Source organism: Aristolochia californica, unplaced genomic scaffold, assembly GCF_029961685.1.
Source record: "Aristolochia californica isolate CCGP_79_NKW_82.1479 unplaced genomic scaffold, dmAriCali1.0.hap1 SCAF_11, whole genome shotgun sequence".
Taxonomy (NCBI): Eukaryota; Viridiplantae; Streptophyta; class Magnoliopsida; order Piperales; family Aristolochiaceae; genus Aristolochia; species Aristolochia californica.
In genome coordinates this window covers 8,743,826-8,764,555 of record NW_027181782.1, presented here as the reverse complement: position 1 = coordinate 8,764,555, position 20,730 = coordinate 8,743,826, and positions in this window count along the sequence as shown.

The following is a 20,730-nucleotide window of genomic DNA, read 5'->3' as shown; positions in this document are numbered from 1 at the left end:
GGAAGAGCGACACATGCTGCTCCCCTTTATTTTGTTTGACATCGAGTTGAATCCTATTTAAGAATGTTGGCAAAAACACCTGGAAGAGAGACCCAATCTTGAGTGAAATAAATACTGCGACTTTGGTCTTTTTCAATAAAATCATCACGTAATAAATCAATAAAACCCAAGGTTCTTTCCCGTTCGTCTTCCAGTTTACCTACTACGGTACCTCAAGCGCCTAAAGTAGGTCTTGTAGTGATTAATGGATGCCTGGAAAGTTCCGCCTTCCAAAGGCAAAGAAAAGAGGTACATGTTTTTTTATGAAACATGGGTTCCTGGGTGCTTGTGTTCGGTCCCGATTTATTTAGGACTTCACTGTCAATATAGTTTTTGTTTGGACATTTTTGTAATTTGTGCTTGAACTATTTAAGTTCTCTTGTAACCTAAGTTGAATAGAATAATCAGAAAATTTTTTGAACTCTCAAGCTCTCGTCTCTGTTTCTCTCTGGTTCGTCTTCCTCTCAACTTAGAAAAATCCTAACATCTGGTATCGAAACACTCGGCCGAAGCTCTGTTTTCTGCCATTTTTCAGAGAAGGGAGAGTCTGTGGGACTCTCGTCAGTACCGTAACCTTGCGATGTTGTCCCTCAAATGGGTACAGAAGTGAGAGAAATTGCATCACTTTTTCCTACCTTCGCCAGAATGGAGAATCAAGAAAGTGAGAACTGGGACATGCACAAAATGGGCAATCAAGAAGACAGAAATTGCATCACTTCTGCCTGCCTTCGCCAGAATGGAGAATCAAGAAGGTGAGAACACGGACATGAACAAAATGGGCAACCAAAAGACAAAGAAATTGCAGCACTTCTCCCTGCCTTCCCCAATATGGAAAATAAAGAAAGTGAGAACACGAACATGCACAAAATGGGCAATCAAGAAAGAGAGAACTCGGCCAAAATCAAGGCCGCGGACATTGCATTTACTTGCTGATGCTTCAATGGCTGAATCGCAGAATAAGAAAAGGTAAAAATGTCTTGGGCTTGTATTACATTTCTTGCAACACCAAAACGATTGTATTTAATGAATAGAATTGGCAGTATGTTTCTTCACAAGCTACAGAGTGAATCGTTTCATTTATCTAGTGAGTCGTTTTTATAATAAGTCAAGTCAAGAATAAAAATCGAACTGGAGGAGATACCACATTAAGAGCTCTTCCTCATTCAGAATAATCAGATTATTCAGTAAGAAAAAATGAAACAAAGAATGAAAATGAATGTCATTTCAACATTTTCTAAGCTCAAAAAATTCAACATGAATTTACAAGGATGTCTTATTTATTGAATTAGAATCTCATAAATGTTCAAATTGTCTTATTTCTTTCTATTTTTATTTATGGAATTAAAATTGAATAAATGAATTGCAATTCATGAATTGTTACATTCATTTGCATTTCATTCTTTCTTTCATAAGTGAATAAGAATTTCATTCTTTCATAAATGAATTACATTTCGAAATTGAATAAATTCATTCTATCTACATGGTCGAAGAGCGACACATGCTGCTCCCCTTATTTTGTTTGACATCGACAAGTTGAATCTATTTAAGAATGTTGGCAAAAACACCTGGAAGAGAGACCCAATCTTGAGTGAAATAAATACCACGACTTTGGTCTTTTTCAACAAAATCATCAGGTAGTAAATCAACAAAACCCATAGTTCTTTCCCGTTCCCCTTCTAGTTTACCTACTACGGTACCTCAAGGGCCTAAAGTAGGTCTTGCAGTAATTAACGGATGCCTGGAAAGTTCCGCCTTCTAAAGGCAAGGACAAGAGGTTCATGTTATTGATGGAACACGGGTTCCTGGGTGCTTGTGTTGGGTCCCAATTTATTTAGGACTTCACTGTAAATATAGGTTTCCGTTTGGACATTTTTGTAATTTGTGCTTGAAATATTTAAATTCTCTTGTAACCTAAGTTGAATGAAATAATAAAAAAAAAAATTTGAACTCACGAGCTCTTCTTTGTGTTTCTCTCTAGTTCGTCTTCCTCTCAACTCAGAAAAATCTGGTTTCAGAGCCTTTGGGTTCTATTTGCACTGCCGAGCTCAAGAAAGACGACACCGTTGTTGTCGCTTTTGCTGTAGAGAGACTCACAGTTGCTGGAGTTGTTGGACGAAATCCCCGGCCGAAGCTCTGTTTTCAGCCGTTTTTCAGAGAAGGGAGAGTCTCTGGGACACTCGTCGCTGTCGTAACCTTGCGATGGCGTCCCTCAAATGGATACAGAATACAAAGAAATTGCATCACTTCTGCCCACCTTTGCCAGAATGGAGAATCAAGAAGGAAAGAACTGGGACATGCACAAAATGGGCAATCAAGAAGACATAAATTGTATCACTTCTGCCTGCCTTCGCCAGAATGGAGAATCAAGAAGGTAAGAACTCAGACAAGCACAAAATGGGCAACCAAGAAGAAAAATAAATTACTGCACTTCTCCCCGCCTGCCGCAAAATGGAGAATCAAGAAGGTGAGAACTCGGACATGCACAAAATGGGCAATCAAGAAAGAGAGAACTCGGCCAAAATCAAGGCCGCGGACATTGCATTTACTTACTGATGTTGCAATGGCTGAATCGTAGAATAAGAAAAGGTAAAAATGTCTTGGGCTTGTATTACATTTCTTGCAACACCAAAACAATTGGATTTAATGAATAGAATTAGAAGTATGTTTCTTAACAAGCGACGGATTGAGTCTTTCCATTTTTCTAATGAGTCATTTTTATAATAATTCAAGTCAAGAATAACAATCGAACTGGAGGAGATAACACATTAAGAGCTCTTCCTCATTCAGAATAATCAGATTATTCAGTAAGAAAAAATGACACAAAGAATGAAATTACAATAAATGTCATTTCATTCTTTTTTAAGCTCAAAAAATTCAACATGAATTTGCACGAATGTCTTATTTATTGAATTAGAATTTCATAAATGATCAAATTGTCTTATTTCTTTCTATTTTTATTGATTGAATTAGAATTTCATTCTTTCATAAATGAATTACATTTCAAAATTGAATAAATTCATTCTATCTACCTGGTTGAAGAGCGACACATGTTACTCCCCTTTATTTTGTTTGACATCGACAAGTTGAATCCTATTTAAGAATGTTGGCAAAAACACCTGGAAGAGAGACCCAATCTTGAGTGAAATAAATACCGCGACTTCGGTCTTTTTCAACAAAATCATCTCGTAGTAAATAAAAATAACCCAAAGTTCTTTCCCACTCCCCTTCCAGTTTACTTACTACAATACCTCAAGGGCCAAAAGGAGGTCTTACAGTGATTAACGGACGCCTGGAAAGTTCCGCCTTCCAAAGGCAAGGAAAAAAGGTCCATGTTATTGATGGACATTGGGTTCCTGGGTGCTTGTGTTGGTTCCCGATTTATTATCACTTTAAATATAGGTTTCTGTTTGGATATTTTTGTAATTTGTGCTTGAGCTATTTAAGTTCTCTTGTAACCTAAGTTGAATGGAAAAATCAGAAATAATTTTGAACTCTCGAGCTCGCGTCTCTGTTTCTCTCTGGTTCGTCTTCTTCTCAACTCTGAAAAATCCTAACATCTGGTATCAGAGCCTTTGGGTTGTATTTCCACTGTCGAGCTCAAGAAAGATGACGCCCTAACATCTGGTATCAAAGCCTTTGGGTTCTATTTCCGCTGCCGAGCTCAAGAAAGACGACGCCGTTGCTGTCGCTGTTGCTTGCCGTTGCCACAGAGAGACTCACCATTGTTGGAGTTGTTGGACAAAACCCTCGGCTGAAGCTCTGTTTTTTGCCATTTTTTGGAGAACGGAGAGTCTGTGGGACTCTCGTCACTGCCGTAACCTTGCAATGCAGTCCCTCAAATGGGTACAGAAGACAGATAAATTGTATCACTTCTGCCTACTTTTGCCAGAATAGAGAATCAAGAAGGTGAGAATTGGGACATGCACAAAATGGGCAATCAAGAAAACAAAAATTGCATCACTTCTGCCTGCCTTCGCCAGAACAGAGAATCAAGAAGGTGAGAACTCGGACATGCACAAAATGGGCAATCTAAAAGACAAAGAAATTGCTACACTTCTCCTTGCCTTCCCAAAATGGAGAATCAAGAAGGTGAGAACTCGGACATGCACAAAAATGGGCAATCAAAAAAGAGAGAACTCGGCCAAAATCAAGGCCGCGGACATTGCATGTACTTGCTGATACTGCAATGGCCGAATCGCAGAATAAGAAAAGGTAAACATATCTTGGGCTTGTATTACATTTCTTGCAACTCCAAAACGATTGGATTTAATGAATAGAATTAGCAGTATGTTTCTTCACAAGCGACGAAGTGAGTCATTTTTATAATAAGTCAAGTCAAGAATAACAATCGAACTGGAGGAGATACCACATTAAGGGCTCTTCCTCATTCAGAATAATCAGATTATTCAGTAAGAAAAAATGAAACAAAGAATGAAATTACAATGAATGTCATTTCATTTTTTTCTAAGCTCAAAAAATTCAACAACAAGGATGTCTTATTTATTGAATTAGAATTTCATAAATGTTCAAATTGTCTTATTTATTTCTATTTTTATTTATTGAATTAGAATTGAATAAATGAATTGCAATTCATGAATTGTTACATTCATTTGTATTTCATTCTTTCTTTCATAAATGAATTAGAATTTCATTCTTTCATAAATGAATTACATTTCGAAATTGAATAAATTCATTCTATCTACCTGGTCGAAGAGCGACACATACTGCTCCCCTTTATTTTGTTTGACATCGACAAGTTGAATCCTATTTAAGAATCTTGGCAAAAACACCTGGAAGAGTGACCCAATCTTGAGTGAAATAAATACCACGACTTCGGTCTTTTTCAACAAAATCATCACGTAGTAAATCAACAAAACCCAAAGTTCTTTCCTATTCGCCTTCCAGTTTACCTACTACGGTACCTCAAGGGCCTAAAGTAGGTCTTGCAGTGATTAACGGACACCTGGAAAGTTCCGCCTTCCAAAGGCAAGGAAAAGAGGTTCATGTGATTGATGGAACATAGATTCCTGGGTGCTTGTGTTGGGTTCTGATTTATTTAGGACTTCACTGTAAATATAGGTTTCTGTTTGGACATTTTTGTAATTTGTGCTTGAACTATTTAAGTTCTCTTGTAACCTAATTTGAATGGAATAATCAGAAAAAAATTTGAACTCTTGAGCTCTCGTCTCTGTTTCTCTCTGGTTCGTCATCCTCTCAACTCAAAAAAATCCTAACATCTGGTATCAGAGCCTTTAGGTTCTTTTTCCACTGCCAAGCTCTAGAAAGACGACGCCGTTGCCGTAGAGAGACTCGCCGTTGCTGGAGTTGTTGGACGAAACCCTCGGCTGAAGCTTTGTTTTCTATCGTTTTTGGGAGAAGGGAGTCTGTGGGACTCTCATCGCTGCCGTAACCTTGCGATGACGTCCCTCAAATGGGTACAAAAGACAGAGAAATTGCATCACTTCTGCCTACCTTCACCAAAATGGAGAATCAAGAAGGTGAGAACTGGGACATGGACAAAATGGGCAATCAAGAAGACAGAAATTGCATCACTTCTACCTGCCTTCGCCATAATGGAGAATCAAGAAGGTGATAACTGGGACATGCACAAAATGGGCAATCAAGAAGACAATGAAATTGCAGCACTTCTCCCTACCTTCCCCAAAATGGAGAATCAAGAAGGTGAGAACTCGGACATGCACAAAATGGGCAATCAAGAAAGAGAGAACTCAGCCAAAATCAAGGCCGCGGACATTGCATTTACTTGTTGATGTTGCATTGGCTGAATCGCAGAATAAGAAAAGGTAAAAATATCTTGGGCTAGTTTTACATTTCTTGCAACACCAAAACGATTGGATTTAATGAATAGAATTAGCAGTATGTTTTTTCACAAGCGACGGAGTGAGTTGTTTTTATAATAAGTCAAGTCAAGAATAACAATTGAACTAGAGGAGATACCACATTAAGAGCTCTTCCGCATTTAGAATAATCAGATTATTTAGTAAGAAAAAATGATACAAAGAATGAAATTACAATGAATGTCATTTCATTCTTTTCTAAGCTCAAAAAATTCAACATGAATTTACAAGGATGTTTTATTTATTGAATTAGAATTTCAAAAATGTTCAAATTGTCTTATTTCTTTCTATTTTTATTTATTGAATTAGAATTGAATTAATGAATTGCAATTCATGATTTTTTACATTCATTTGTATTTTATTCTTTCTTTCATAAATGAATTAGAATTTCATTCTTTCATAAATGAATTAGATTTCGAAATTGAATAAAATCATTCTATTTACCTGGTCGAAGAGCGACACATGATGTACCCCTTTATTTTGTTTGACATCGACAAGTTGAATCCTATTTAAGAATGTTGGCAAAAACACCTGGAAGAGAGACCCAATCTTGAGTGAAATAAATATCGCGACTTCTGTCTTTTTCAACAAAATCAACAAAACCCAAAAAATTTTCCCATTTCCTTTCCAGATTACCTACTACGGTTCCTCAAGGGCCTAAATTAGGTCTTGCAGTGATTAACGGACGCCTGAAAAGTTTCGCTTTCCAAAGGCAAGGAATAGAAGTCCATGTTATTGATGGAACATGGATTCCTAGGTGCTTGTGTTGGGTCCTAATTTATTTAGGACTTCACTGTAAATATAGGTTTCTGTTTGGACATTTTTGTAATTTGTTCTTGAACTATTAAGCGCTCTTGTAACCTAAGTTGAATGGAATAATCAAAAAAAATTTTGAACTCTCGAGCTCTCGTCTCTGTTTCTCTCTGGTTTGTCTTCCTCTCAACTCAGAAAAATCCTAACATCTGGTATCAGAGTGTTAAGCACCTAGCCAATACTACCCAAATGACTAGCCTATTAGGAGCGGAAGACATAGGTACTTAACCCAGGCCCATAACCAGGATATCCCATAACATCACACCCCCCTTCGCGAGCTGACAACCACGGCGGCGTAACGACACAGGCCCGACCCGGGTTTTTATCCTACGACCTACTGTATTTTAATCCAGCCTTTGCACGCGATGCAGTGATACTGGCCCGACCCGGGTTTTTATCCTACGACCTACCAGTATTTAAATCCAGCCTCTGCAGCGTTGCCAGGAATTGAACTCGCGACCGAGGGTCGGCTCTGATACCAAATGTTTAGCACCTAGCCAATACTACCCAAAAGACCGGCATGTTAGGAGCGGAAGACATAGGTACTTAACCCAGGCCCATAACCAGGACATCCCATAACACAGAGCCTTTGGGTTCTATTTCTGCTGTCGAGCTCAAGAAAGACGACGCCGTTGGCGTCGCTGTTGCTCGCCGTTGCCGCACAGAGACTCGCCGTTGCTGGAGTTGTTGGACGAAACCCTCGGCCAAAGCTCTATTTTCTGTAATTTTTCAGAGAAGGGAGAGTATGTGGGACTCTCGTCGCTGTCGTAACCTTGCGATGTCGTCCCTCAAATGGGTACAGAAGACAGAGAAATTGCATTACTTCTGCCTACCTTCGCCATAATGGAGAATCAAGAAGGTGAGAACTGGGACATGCACAAAATGGGCAATCAAGAAGACAAAAATTGCATCACTTCTGTCTGCCTTCGCCATAATGGAGAATAAAGAAGGTGAGAACTGGGACATGCACAAAATGGGCAATCAAGAAGACAAAGAAATTGCAACATTTCTCCCCGCCTTCCCCAAAATGGAGAATCAAGAAGGTGAGAACTTGGACATGCACAAAATGGGCAATCAAGAAAGAGAGAACTCGGCCAAAATCAAGGCCGCGGATATTGCATTTACTTGTTGATGCTGCATTGGCCGAATCGCAGAATAAGAAAAGGTACAAATATCTTGGGCTTGTATGACATTTCTTGCAACATCAAAATGATTGGATTTATTGAATAGAATTAGCAGTATGTTTCTTCACAAGCGACGAAGTGAATCGTTTTTATAATAAGTCAAGTCAAGAATAACAATCGAACTAGAGGAGATACCACATTAAGAGCTTAATGAAGGAGGTGGACGTCGAGTCAAGCCGACCTGAGATGCAGTTGCCGAGTTGGAATGGCGAGTCACAAAAAACTTGTCTTGAGCCAACTCGTCTGGTATTTACAAAAATACCTTATGATTTTAATTAAATGTTTCTGCACACTGGAAGTCGTCTTCGACCTCCAGCCGCGCGCAGAAGGAAAGTTCACCGGCATTCCGCCAGTGTTCTTTCAAGTCGTTGACGCCGAAAAACCTGTCGGAATTGTCGTCGGCATTGGCGCTGCGGCTCCAACGCTCTAAGGCGTCACGAGAGAGCCGATGATAGTCCCGCACCGAGAGCGGACAGAGACTGTCGGCACCAAATATTTTTTATACAATGTCAACGCCGGAAAACCGTGTGGAATGGTCGCCCAGCGCCGGCGTTATGCTCGACGTTGGTTGTCATCGATGCCAGAGCCTCGGCGCCCGCAAGCAGTGAGTGCATAATTGGTTTTTTTAAAAACAGAACAGAGACCGAAAACAAAACAGAGTCTCTCGGAATCGAAATGCTGGATTAGAAGTCTGCTCTGATACCAACTGTAAGCCTTAAACATGAATTTCTAATAACAGCATGAAATTCATAATAAATTAAACGGAAGCTAAATCATACCTCCTTCCATACGCTTCAAATTCCATTATCTGTTCGGCACTTTCGATCTCTGAGCACTCACGATGATTGCTCAACTGAAGGGGTTTGAGTGACGAGACAGGGGACTGAAAACCACTTTAACTGAAGCCAACCTCCCATCAAGGTTATTTATGGCTTCGTGTTACAGAGGGAGTTGCAACTGCCAAAAGTTTGAGACTACGTGAATGAGAAAATCGTTTCTCATAAAAACGGTTAACAAGCCCTTCTTATGAAGTTGCTATGGAGATTGAAAAAGGAAAAGAAAAAAGAAGAAAGAATGAAAGAATGAAATTTCTAAATATAATTCATTTATTCAAGTAAATTCATGAAATGCAATTCATTTATGAAATTCTAATGAAAGAAATAAGACATCTTAGCCAAGTAGAAATTAAAACATCTTAGAAAGAAATAAAACCCAGAAAGAGGAATAGACTGTGGTAAATTCATTGAAAATTAGCTACCCAGCGTGCCAGCTACCAACCGCCGCTCTTTGAGAACCATCTGTAGCTGTATCAGAACCATGTAACCCAAGTCAATTCGCAAGGTTTTTTAAATCCACCTGTGAGACAAACACGAAATACGTGCAGGATCATCATTAGAACCATAATACTTGTTGACCATCGATGCACTGATCGGATTAACCAACCAAAGTAGGCTTCTTTCATTATGTATTGAACAGAGGCTTTTGCCTCTGTAACGATAGAGGAAATCCATAAGAGTGATAAAAAATAAAGGAATTATTTGGCTCAATACCACCGCTACTGGTCAATAGCTTAGCTCCTACACTCCCACTTCTTCCTACCGCCGAACGATAGAGGAGCATATAGTTCGTTGTTCATCCCTAAACCATATGGTTTCTGACCGAATTGCGAAAAAGTCGATCGCTTCTAGATTTTGACTACGCAGAGTTGGCAACAACTAAGTAGTTTTCTGATGAGAGCTTCCACGATTTCTTTCAAAGGTGGAGAATCAAAGTACTAAAATGCGAAAAGAGGCTGACGGAGAAGGAGATGATCGAGCTATGCATAGATTGCCTTCAGTGCTACCTGAGAGAATAAATTGACTTGGCCAAGCCAAAGACTGTTAAAGGGTTGTGGTCAAGAGATATGCATGTGAGGCCACGAGACTCATTTGGTTATGGACCTTAGTGTGGGTCCCGGGCCTGGGCTAACTTGTCTGTTAAACGAGTCGTCACCTAGATGGTTGATGGACTATTTTTTTCACTCATGGTGCCACCGGGTTGGGCTCGCCCTTGGCAGGCATCCTGGTTGACTTGTTTGTCATGATTCTACTGGCCGGTGCAGTTTAGCAGAAAAAATGTCGATTTGACTGGATGTGCATGTGACACCGAATGCTCGTATTAACTGGTAAAAAGGACAAGAGTAATACTGACCATTGACTTATTGTATTCAGTAGTCGTCTCATGTAAGACTTTTACCATTGTGCCTTCGCTGGTCGGGCGACGGGGGAATGCCGGGGTGACGCACCTCTACCCATTCTCCAATTGGGGCAACCCTAGGTTTGACTGTTCCAGGACGTCGAAAACTTACTCTGACTGCTCCTTTTCCTATAGGGATCCTCGATCCAAATCATGATATAGATCAAGATGATCACGTTAAGAGAAGTTGAGATTGTCTCAACTTCTACCTTTACAGTCATGTACATATGTAATTCTACATTCATGTAAATCCTTTTATCATTTTGTAACTATAATTACGTGTATCACTGAAAGTAATACATCGGGAAATTATTCTTTTACCTTGTTCAATATGGTATCAGAGCTTACGATCTGATATTTTTTTTTCGCTCTCTCTGATGCCCCTGCCATAGCCACCACCGATGATTGGTACCTGAGCCTCGACATCCCAACACTGAGCTCAGTCTTTGGTCCTCTCTACTGAGTCCTTCCACTCTGTCCCGAAAGGTCTCTACAGAGCCCACCTGAGCCACTGCCGGTGACGCTACCGCCGACTACTCCATTGTCGTCGCCGCCAGCCACCAGCCACCGTAAGCCGCATGCCACTGCAGCGAGCCAGAGTTCCAACACTATGTTTTGATCGATTGTTGTTGACGGTCCTGCGCCGACAGCACGTCGCCATTGAAAACCGTCGCCCGTTGAACCTTGCGTCTCCGTTGAAAACCGTCGCCCGTTGAACCTTTCGTCGTCGTTGAAATTTTCGCTGCCAAGCCAAAACAGGCAGCCTCACGCCACCGCAAGCCGCTGTCGCTCGCCGTCGCCGCTCGCCCCCCCAATGAGCCAGGTGTTCTTCTCGATTTTTATTTTCCTGCGACCTTCGGTTGAATCCAAGGTCGGTTTAATTTTAGGGAAGAAGGAGATCTACGCACGTGTGACATTTACACGTGCGCATCTCCCAAGTGTGATTTCCACACGAGCAAAAAAAGAAAAAAAATTACTCATGGCTTTTGAAGATTCTCGTATTACTATTCCCAATGCTCATGACCCAACCACACCCTTGACGGTACTCCACATCCACAACTTTGTCAAACTCACCTCCACAAATTATTTTAGCTAGAAAGCTCAGATAGAGGCTATTCTTTTGGGTTATGATCTTCTCAAGTTCGTTGATGGTTCTTATTCTCTGCCGCATGCCACCAAGATGATCAATAATCATGTCGTTCCAAATCCCGAACACACTACGTGGCTTCGTCAGGATAAGCTTACTTTTTGTGCTCTTATTGGTAGTCTTATGTCATCTATTATTCCACTTATCACTCACTAAAGTACCTCTCATGAAGCGTAGAATATTTTGGCCACTACATATGCTCACCCCTCATGAGGTCACATCAAACAGATTAAGGAGCAACTCCAACATACCCATGGATCAAGAGGATCTCACTGAGATAATTCTGGATGGGCTCGATGATGAGTATAAACCACTTATTGATAATATCAATGGTCGTGACACACCCATATCTTTTGATGAGTTGCATGAAAAACTCATCAACAAAGAAGTCTCGTTACGTGTTCAACAATCTTACTCCACTTCGGTTCCAGCTTCTGCAAATCCTGCCAGTGCTCAGTCCAATTCCGGTAGGACCGGTAATCGTAATCACTGACAGCAAGGGGCGCCTTCATCACGCTCACAACCAGGTACTACCTCCGGTCTCCACAATAGAGTCACTCCAGATGGTCGATCTCAACCTCGACCTTATCTCGGCCGTTGCCAGTGGTGCCGGGAAAAAGGACACAACGTTCCACAATGTCCTGTCTTTCGCCATATGCAACAGTCTCAGATGCAATAGTCTCTGCCACCTCCCTAGGCTCCTCGCACCACCTCTCATTAGCAACATCGTCCTGCAACATCATGGCAACCACGTGCTCATCTTGCAACCACCACCGCTTCTATTGGTTCTCCTTGGCTTCTGGATAGTGCAGCATCGCACCATGTCACCACCGACTTGAGTAATCTCTCTCTTTATTCTCCTTATGACAGTTCTGACGATATTATGATTGGTGATGACACGGGTCTTCCTATTACTCACACTGGTTACAAATCTCTCTCTACACCATCTCGTACATTTTTATTAAATAATATTCTTTGTATTCCCACCATGCAAAAGAATCTTATTTATATTTCTCAGTTTTGCCAAACTAATCATAGTTCCATTGAATTCTTACCCACTTCTTTTCGTGTGAAGGATCTTCGTACGGGGGTAACACTTTTGCAGGGTCGAACTAAGGATGGTGTGTACGAATGACCATCGTCCCCAGTCCAGTCTCCACCAATAATTGCTTTCTCTAGTGTCAAGACCACTTTGTCTGCTTGGCATCATCGTCTAGGTTATCCATCATCTCCGATTCTACAACATATCATGTCCACTTTTCAGTTAGACTCGTCTCATCCTTTAAATTTTAATTTTACTTGCAATTCTTGTCAGTGCAATAAGAGTCACAAATTACCTTTTTCCCACTCCACACTTGTCTCTTCTTCCCTTCTTGATATTATATTTTCGGATGTCTGGACTTCTGTAATATATTCTTTTGATAATTTCAAGTATTATGTCATTTTTGTGGATCATTTTATAAAGTATATATGGTTTTATCCTCTCAAACAAAAATCATACCTACTTGATACCTTTATCCGATTTAAATCTATAGTTAAAAATTTCTTTGGTAAATGGATTAAGACATTCTACTCTGATAATGGGGGAGAATACAAAACAATATCTTCTTTTTTGGCGTCCAATGGTATCTCTCATCTTACATCTCCTCCTCATACACCTGAACACAATGGATATTCTGAACGACGACATCGTCACATTGTAGAAATAGGTTTGTCGTTTCTTTCGCATGCCTCTATACCTCTCTCTTACTGGTCATATGCTTTCTCCACTGCTGTCTATCTCATCAATCGGCTTCCCACACCCACACTAAGTCTTCTTTCACCTTATGCCAAACTTTTTGCAATCCTCCTAACTATTCTAAACTACGTAGTTTTGGTTGTCTTTGTTACCCGTGGCTCTGACAATACTCTTCTCACAAACTCACTCCTCGCTCCTCTCCGTGTTTTTTCTTAGGGTATTCTACTACTCAAAGTGCATATCTATGTCTTGATCCCACTACATCTCATCTTTATGTGTCGCGTCATGTTAAATTCGTTGAGTCTATTTTTCTCTTCACTTCACTTCAGTCTCATCTTGACCGCCCCTCATCTGACACACTCTCTCACTGGTGTTCCTCTGTGTCCCTCCCGACTACTAGCACATCATCTACAGCTTCGATCCCGGCGCCCCCAGCCAACCCTGTTCACAATCCCCCTCCTCAACGCTCTCCATCACCACTCCCCACTCCAACCCACAGTCCCACTTCGGTACAACACTATTTGATGCATCTGAATATCGAACGGCTGTTGCAATATTTGTCTCTCACTCCTAACATTGTTTATGTGATAAATAAGTTATCTTAGTTTATGTATTGCACCACTACTGATCATTGGAATGTTGTCAAGCGTTTGTTACGATATCTCTGTGGGACTCTGGATCATGGTATCGTCTTACATCGACAATCTACTATGTCCCTTCATGCATTCTCTGATGCTAATTGGGCAGGTAACAAAGATGATTTTACTTCAGCCTGTGCCTATATTGTTTACCTCGATCGCAATCCTATCTCTTGGAGTTCTAAGAAACAACGGACTGTGGCTCGATCCTCTATAGAGGCGGAATATTGATCTGTTGCAACTGCTACTGCTGAGATTCGTTGGATTTGCTCTCTTCTCATTGACCTTGGTGTTTTTCTTCCACAACAACCGGTCATTTATTGTGACAACATCGGTGCTATCAATTTATGCTCCAATCCAGTTTTTCACTCGCGAATGAAACATGTAGTTTTGGATTATCACTTCATTCGAGAACACGTTTAGAGTGGTGCTCTTCGGGTGACTCATGTATCATCTGTTGATCAATTAGCAGATGCTCTTACTAAATCACTTCCCCGACAACGCTTTCTCCTCTTGAAGACCAAGATTGGAATCTCGTCTTGGAGCTTCATCTTGCGAGATCAAGATGATCACGTTAAGAGAAGTTGAGATTGTCTCAACTCTACCTCTACAGTCATGTACATGTGTAACTCTACATTCATGTAAATCCTTTTATCATTTTGTAACTATAAATACGTGTCTCACTGAAAGTAATACATTGAGAAATTATTCATTTACCTTGTTCAATAGATCGGCCAATGGCCAGATCTATCTTCAGCTTGGGCTGATCCGATCGTCTCAAAATGGTCACCATGTTGACGGCGAAATCAGTTGTTCCCGACTCTTCTTCTTCAGATTCCGTGTCCTCCGGCTGCTCGACCCAAAACTTCGAGATCTCCCCTTTCTCTAAACAGCAGGAAAACGTCTTGGGCCATATTCAGGTCGATTGCAAATACATAGGCCCCTTCCCTTCTGCCGAGTAGTTTAGAAGGCGCTTTCAATTCTATGATCTCTCGGAGTGAAGGCTTGGGCAGGTAGTATGGGCCCTCTGACTTCCAACTATGTGCTGTGTGAACGGATTTTCTCTTGACTACAGCCTAACACTTTAGCTGAAAAGCTCTGAGGAGTGGAGTCATTCATATTATTGAGTTGTATTATTACAATAAAGGTACGATCGATCGATTATAAATCGAAAACCTTTCTTCAAAGAAAGATCTTCCTTCGAGGTTGGAGGGATAGGAAAAAAAACTAACACATTTTCTTTATTGAATATTAACTTAATATTAAAAAAACTATCTATTCATGTTTGTCAAGACGACGATCCTCTCCATCTTATTCGAATATTTATACCGGATTAATCGTATTCTGGACCGAGTCCACTAACTCTATAGTATTTTATACTATGGTTATATTTAGAGTTCCCTAGGAATTCAAAAATGCCTTCTAGTTTCATCTTTCTCAACAACAACTCTTCTCACGACCGAACCCCCTTTCATTTGGCTACCCCGATTTTAGGTATCTGATTTTCGTAGTTCTGAATCTCACAATTGAAGTTTGACTATGATGTAGTTTAGGGAACGATAATAACTGAAAGAAGAGAAAGTGCCATAGTGACTCAAGTCAAAGTACTAGGAATAATAAATACTAGGAGTCACATGGGATTTATCTAACTAAAACCAAGCTAAGCTAACGGGAGGGAAAGGCCCCGAAGCCAGGTTGTAGTGAGCATTCTCCGCGTAAATTGTTGTTTTTCGCTTTTGTATTCCTTATTTATCCACTAGGTCAGTCTGGTTGGTTCTTTGCGCCCAGTTTTGGCATAGCAGCTATATTTTGATTCATCCTCTTCTTCGAAGGGTTTCATAATTGGACAGTCAGCGGTAGCCGGGATTGAATGTTCCTTATGGTCTCTTTGATTTTTGCACTTTATCATTCTTGTTAAGTGGGTGTTTTGAATCCGTTTGCAACCCGATTACCCGCGACCCGATTATCCGTTTTAGACCCACGTTATGACGACGGATGAGTTAATCAGCGGATACTGTATTTAGAGGTTTTGGGGAAGAAAGGGTTTGGTCAAGGGGAGAAATCGAAAAATCAATTTGTAATCGCTTGGAGCCGTACAACTTCTCTTCGTTTTAGTGGAATCTCGTCGTCTCCTACCGTGGATGTAGGTTGTTGCCGAACCACGTAAGATTTGTGTCTTGTGTGTGATTGATTTACTTCATGTTTCATTTTTCTCATTTACTTATATATTTCGTAGTTTGATAAATCTCGAATCTATGCTCGTTTTTCGTCTTAGATCTAACAATTCTGTTCAAATTAAGTTCTTTGATTTTCGAAACAGATAGGTACACTGAATACCAACCCAATCTCGACAATCAAAGTACAAGCAACGGGGTAAAATAGATTTAAAAAGAAGAAGACTTATACATATAATTCGTTCAAAAAGGAATTTAGAAACGATAATGAAAGAATGAAATGTAAATTCATGAAATTTAGATACCGTCGCATAGCTCTCTCTCTCTAAAACAAATGCCAAGAAAGAGATTCCTTGGATAAGTGGAAAAATGCAATTTTTCCTTTCATTTCTCCGAAGAGCATGGACATAGCCTTTGTAGACGAACTCCATTGGTTGTTTTTCCCTATCCATATATACCAGATTATAGATCCTGAATGTTAATGTCTTGGGGCTCGATGCAAATAAACTTTCATTTATGGCTCTGTAACTAGTTATGGAATGGGCAGGCAATAGACAACCTTGGCGAAATGGGAATAGCCTAAACTGTTAAAACGGGGTTGGGGAGAGCAATATAAGCGTCGTGCTGCTAGGCGAAGCAGTGGAGCAAGCCTGTAATGAGCTGGTTGTAAATTGATTAATGTGATTGTAGGACACGGATTGTTTCATTGATCTTGTAATTTATTCCTTGATTCTGGGATCTAAATTGATCCTAAAATCAGTATGTAATGTATTATAAATTGCATCCTAAACGGAGAAGAATAAATCATCGAAAAATCATTCTTTGAATCTCTGTTATTGTTTTTCGGTTCTCTCTGTTTCACATGGTATCAGAGCAAGAGAATTATCCTCTCTCTTCCATCACTGAAAGTCGGAGCTAAGTGCTCCCGTAATCGCCGAAGGAGGAAGCTGGAAAAAGAAAAAATCGTCGGAGTTGCAAAACTCTATTTTTTCTGCAACTCCGTATTCTGGCTGTCCTGAAGCCAAAAGAACGTCTCCGATGACCGTTCCACCTCCCTGTTATTGCCGCAGATCATCACTATCGCTAAGGGAAGCTGAATTGTCGAAAGAGAATAGAGTTCTGTGACGACGGTCCTGTAGCTGAAATCACGTCGCCGACGATTGCTGACGAGCGCCGATGACGGCACCACCACCCCATTGTCTCTGCCAACTGTTGGAATATTTGTTTGTATCGATCGGGCCAGTCCTTATATAAGATCCGTGCGGTTGCTTTCCCAACAGGTTCGAGTCTTTTAGTGCACTTGTTTTAACATGGTATCAGAGCAGGTTGGTCCCGCGTTCGAGTCCTGCTCCCACCAAATTTTGTCCCAAGTATTTCTGGAGAATTTGTCCCGGGTTTTTCAGGTGAGTTTGTCCACAGGTTTTCCCTGTGCGGGGGAGTGTTGGAATATTTGTTTGTATCGACTGGGCTAGTCCTTGTATAAGATCCGTGCGGTTTCTTTTCTAACAGGTTCGAGCCTTTTAGTTCACTGGTTTCAACACCAACCACCGTCGTTGCCGAAGGAAGTCGAAGCTTCGTTGCCACTGCCGAAGAAGACGGGTATTTTTTTTTTAAACATAGGAACTACTATTCCTTTATTTTTCTGCCGACTGAACCAACCCAGACCGGAGGGTCAACCGAATCGGATCGAATCGGACTAAACCCAAACCGGACCGGACCAGCATCGGACTATAACCGAACCAAACCAGAATTGGACTATATCCGAACCGGACCAGCACTAGACCAGACCATAATTGAACCAGACCAAGTCAAACTAAACCGGACTAGACTGAACCGAATCGGACCGAATTAGACAAGACCGGACAAAAATTTCAGATCGATGGCCACCACTACAGACGCATCCACCGAACTTATCCCATCACCACAGATTATAGTCCACCAAGACAATTCTGCATTTCCAACTGGAATTATCCTCGATGAGACCAATTATTCATTAAGGTCTCAACTCATGGAAATACGAATTGGCACACGCAACAAAGCTGGATACCTCACCGGCAAAACAAAAAAACCAGTATCTGGCGATGCCAATCTTGGAGCATGGATTACTGAAAGTCAAAGAGTCAAAAGTTAGCTTATTGACTCCATGAGTCTATTGCTAATGCAGCGATTTATTCGCCTCTCCACTGCCAAGGAGATATGGGAAGCAATATAAAAAACGTTCTATGATGGATCAGATGAAACTTGTATATTTGAGCTGAACTAGAAATCTTTTTCTACCAAACAAAATGGTAGACCGTTATCCACGTACTACAATAAACTGGTTGCTATTTTCTAGGAGATTGATCATAGAACTATATCTCAGGAAGGAACAGTCGAAGGGCTAATCCAGTTGTACTCTGCAATGGCTAGGCTTTGGGTTCATATTTTTCTCAGTGGGCTTGACTCTGAGTTTGATCAAGTTCATGGAGAAATTTTGCGAAAAGACCCCAAACTTGATTTGGAGAGTACATATGGATATGTCAGACGCGAATATCAACAGAGACAGACAATGGAAAGCTATCGTCAAGTCTCAGTGAACTCGGCGATGTTGGTCAACCAAAACCGACAACGATCATCAAGCAGTCAGAACCCTCAATCCTCTGACAAAGGTAACAATCGTGTATGTACTCATTGCAAAGAAAAATGACATTCACAACACCGATGTTATGAGATTATTGGCTATCTAGATTGGTGGGATTTCTCAAAAAAATCCCATTAAAAGATTGCTGGGAAAGCTAGGGTGACATCCATGAAAGATAATCAGAAGCTACCTACTGCAAATGTTGCCCATCCAGGTATTTTCGATAATGCATTAGTATTTTCTGTAAATTCTAAGAATAGACCTTGGATTATTGATACAGGTGCATCCGATCACATGACAAGGGATCCCAATCAGTTACAATCTATCCTACCTTCTCCACAATCTGTTATTTCAATAGCCAATGGTAGTACCTCTCCTATTACTGGGGAAGGATCTGTTATATTATCCAATAATCTGACATTAGATACTGGCCGTGTGGTTCCCTCTCTTGAATATAACCTTTTGTCTGTTACCCAAATTACTTCCACTCTTGCTTGTACTATAACTTTTTGGCCCTCATTTTGTGTCTTTCAGGATATTCTAACCCGGAAGATTCTTGGTTATGGTGTTAGATGAGGCAAACTCTACTATTTGGAGTTGACAGAGAACGGGGGATCGAAAATCAGTTAGACAAATCAAGCTAGCAGTGAAGACAATGCTCAAACAACTGTATGGTTATGGCACCGACGGTTAGGCCACCTTTCCTTTGGTTATCTTAAGAAATTTGCGACCTCAAATTTTTTTAGGTTTGAATGATGTGCATTTTCATTGTGACACATGTGAATTGGCTAAGAGCCACCGTATTGCTTATTTACCAAGTTTGAATAAAAGTTTTGAACCTTTTGAGGTTATTCATTCTGATGTTTGGGGTCCAGCCAAGGTTCCCTCTATTTCTAGAGCTCGTTACTTTGTGACATTTATTGATGTATATACTAGAATGACTTGGGTATCTCTGCTTATACAAAAGAGTGATGTGTGTCTAGCATTTCAGAAATTTCATACAATGATACATACTCAATACCAAAAGTAGATTCGTGTTTTGCAATCTGACAATGGTACTGAGTTTGTTAATGCTTCTCTCGAAAATTTTCTGACCACTAATGGAATTCGTTATCAAACTTCTTGCACCTATACTCCCCAATAGAATGAATTGGCAGAAAGAAAGAATAGACAACTTTTGGAAGTAGTGTGTGCCTCTCTTTGGCATGAACATGCCTCGATTTTATTGGTGTGAAGCTATCACATCTGTTGCCTACCTCATCAATCGAACACCTTCTAGAGTACTTGATTTTCAAACTCCTCTACGCAAGCTGCAATCCCTGATTTCAATTCTCCATCTTCCGAATTTTGAACCCCGATTTTTTGGGTGTACCGCTTATGTTCATATCCCAAAGATCTTGCGAAATAAACTTGATCTATGTGCCAAGTGATGTGTATTTGTTGGCTACTCGGAATTTCACAAAGGATATCAGTGTTATGATCCACACACCAACAAGCTCCATGTGACTCTAGATGTCTCCATCCATGAATCAGTACCTTATTATTCATGGGGAGTTTCTTGGACATCTCTTCAGGGGGAGAGTTCAAATGAAGAGAATGTTCCACATGAAACTAACAGAGGTGCTGAGTTTATTGAGTTAGAAGCGGTGAATGAATTTTTCAAGTGTCATTATGTGCAACAAGATTGTGATTCAGTAATTTCACCTAAAGAATCACCAGAGTTGCCCCCGTCTGCACCAACAACTAAAGAATCAACCCGAAATGTTCCTCCTCAGGTAAATACGAATCATGTGTTTGATGAGTCTAATGAAACATGTCTTCCTACAGAAAACATAACCCCTAGATATCCACAACGATTTAATAGGGGAGTTCCAAAAAAACAGTATGAACCTGATCTTGAAGCCAAGACCAAATACTCAATCAATAACTATGTGTCTTCCCATAGGTGGACTAAATCGTATGCATTTACTGTAGATCAATTATCCAGGGTTTCTATTCCTAGTAATGTGCAGGATGCATTAGTTGATCCAAAATGGAAAAAAACGATGAACGAAGAGATGGAGGCTCTACAAAAAAATGCCACTTGGGAACTTGTTCCCCAACCTAAAGGAGTAAAAACAATTGGATGTCAATGGGTGTTCACATTGAAACTCAAACCGGATGGAAGTATTGAAAAATATAAAGCTCGGCTAGTTGCAAAGGGATATACGCAAAGGTATGGGATAGACTATCAGGATACTTTTGCACCAATAGCTAAGATCAATACAATTCGTATTCTTATATC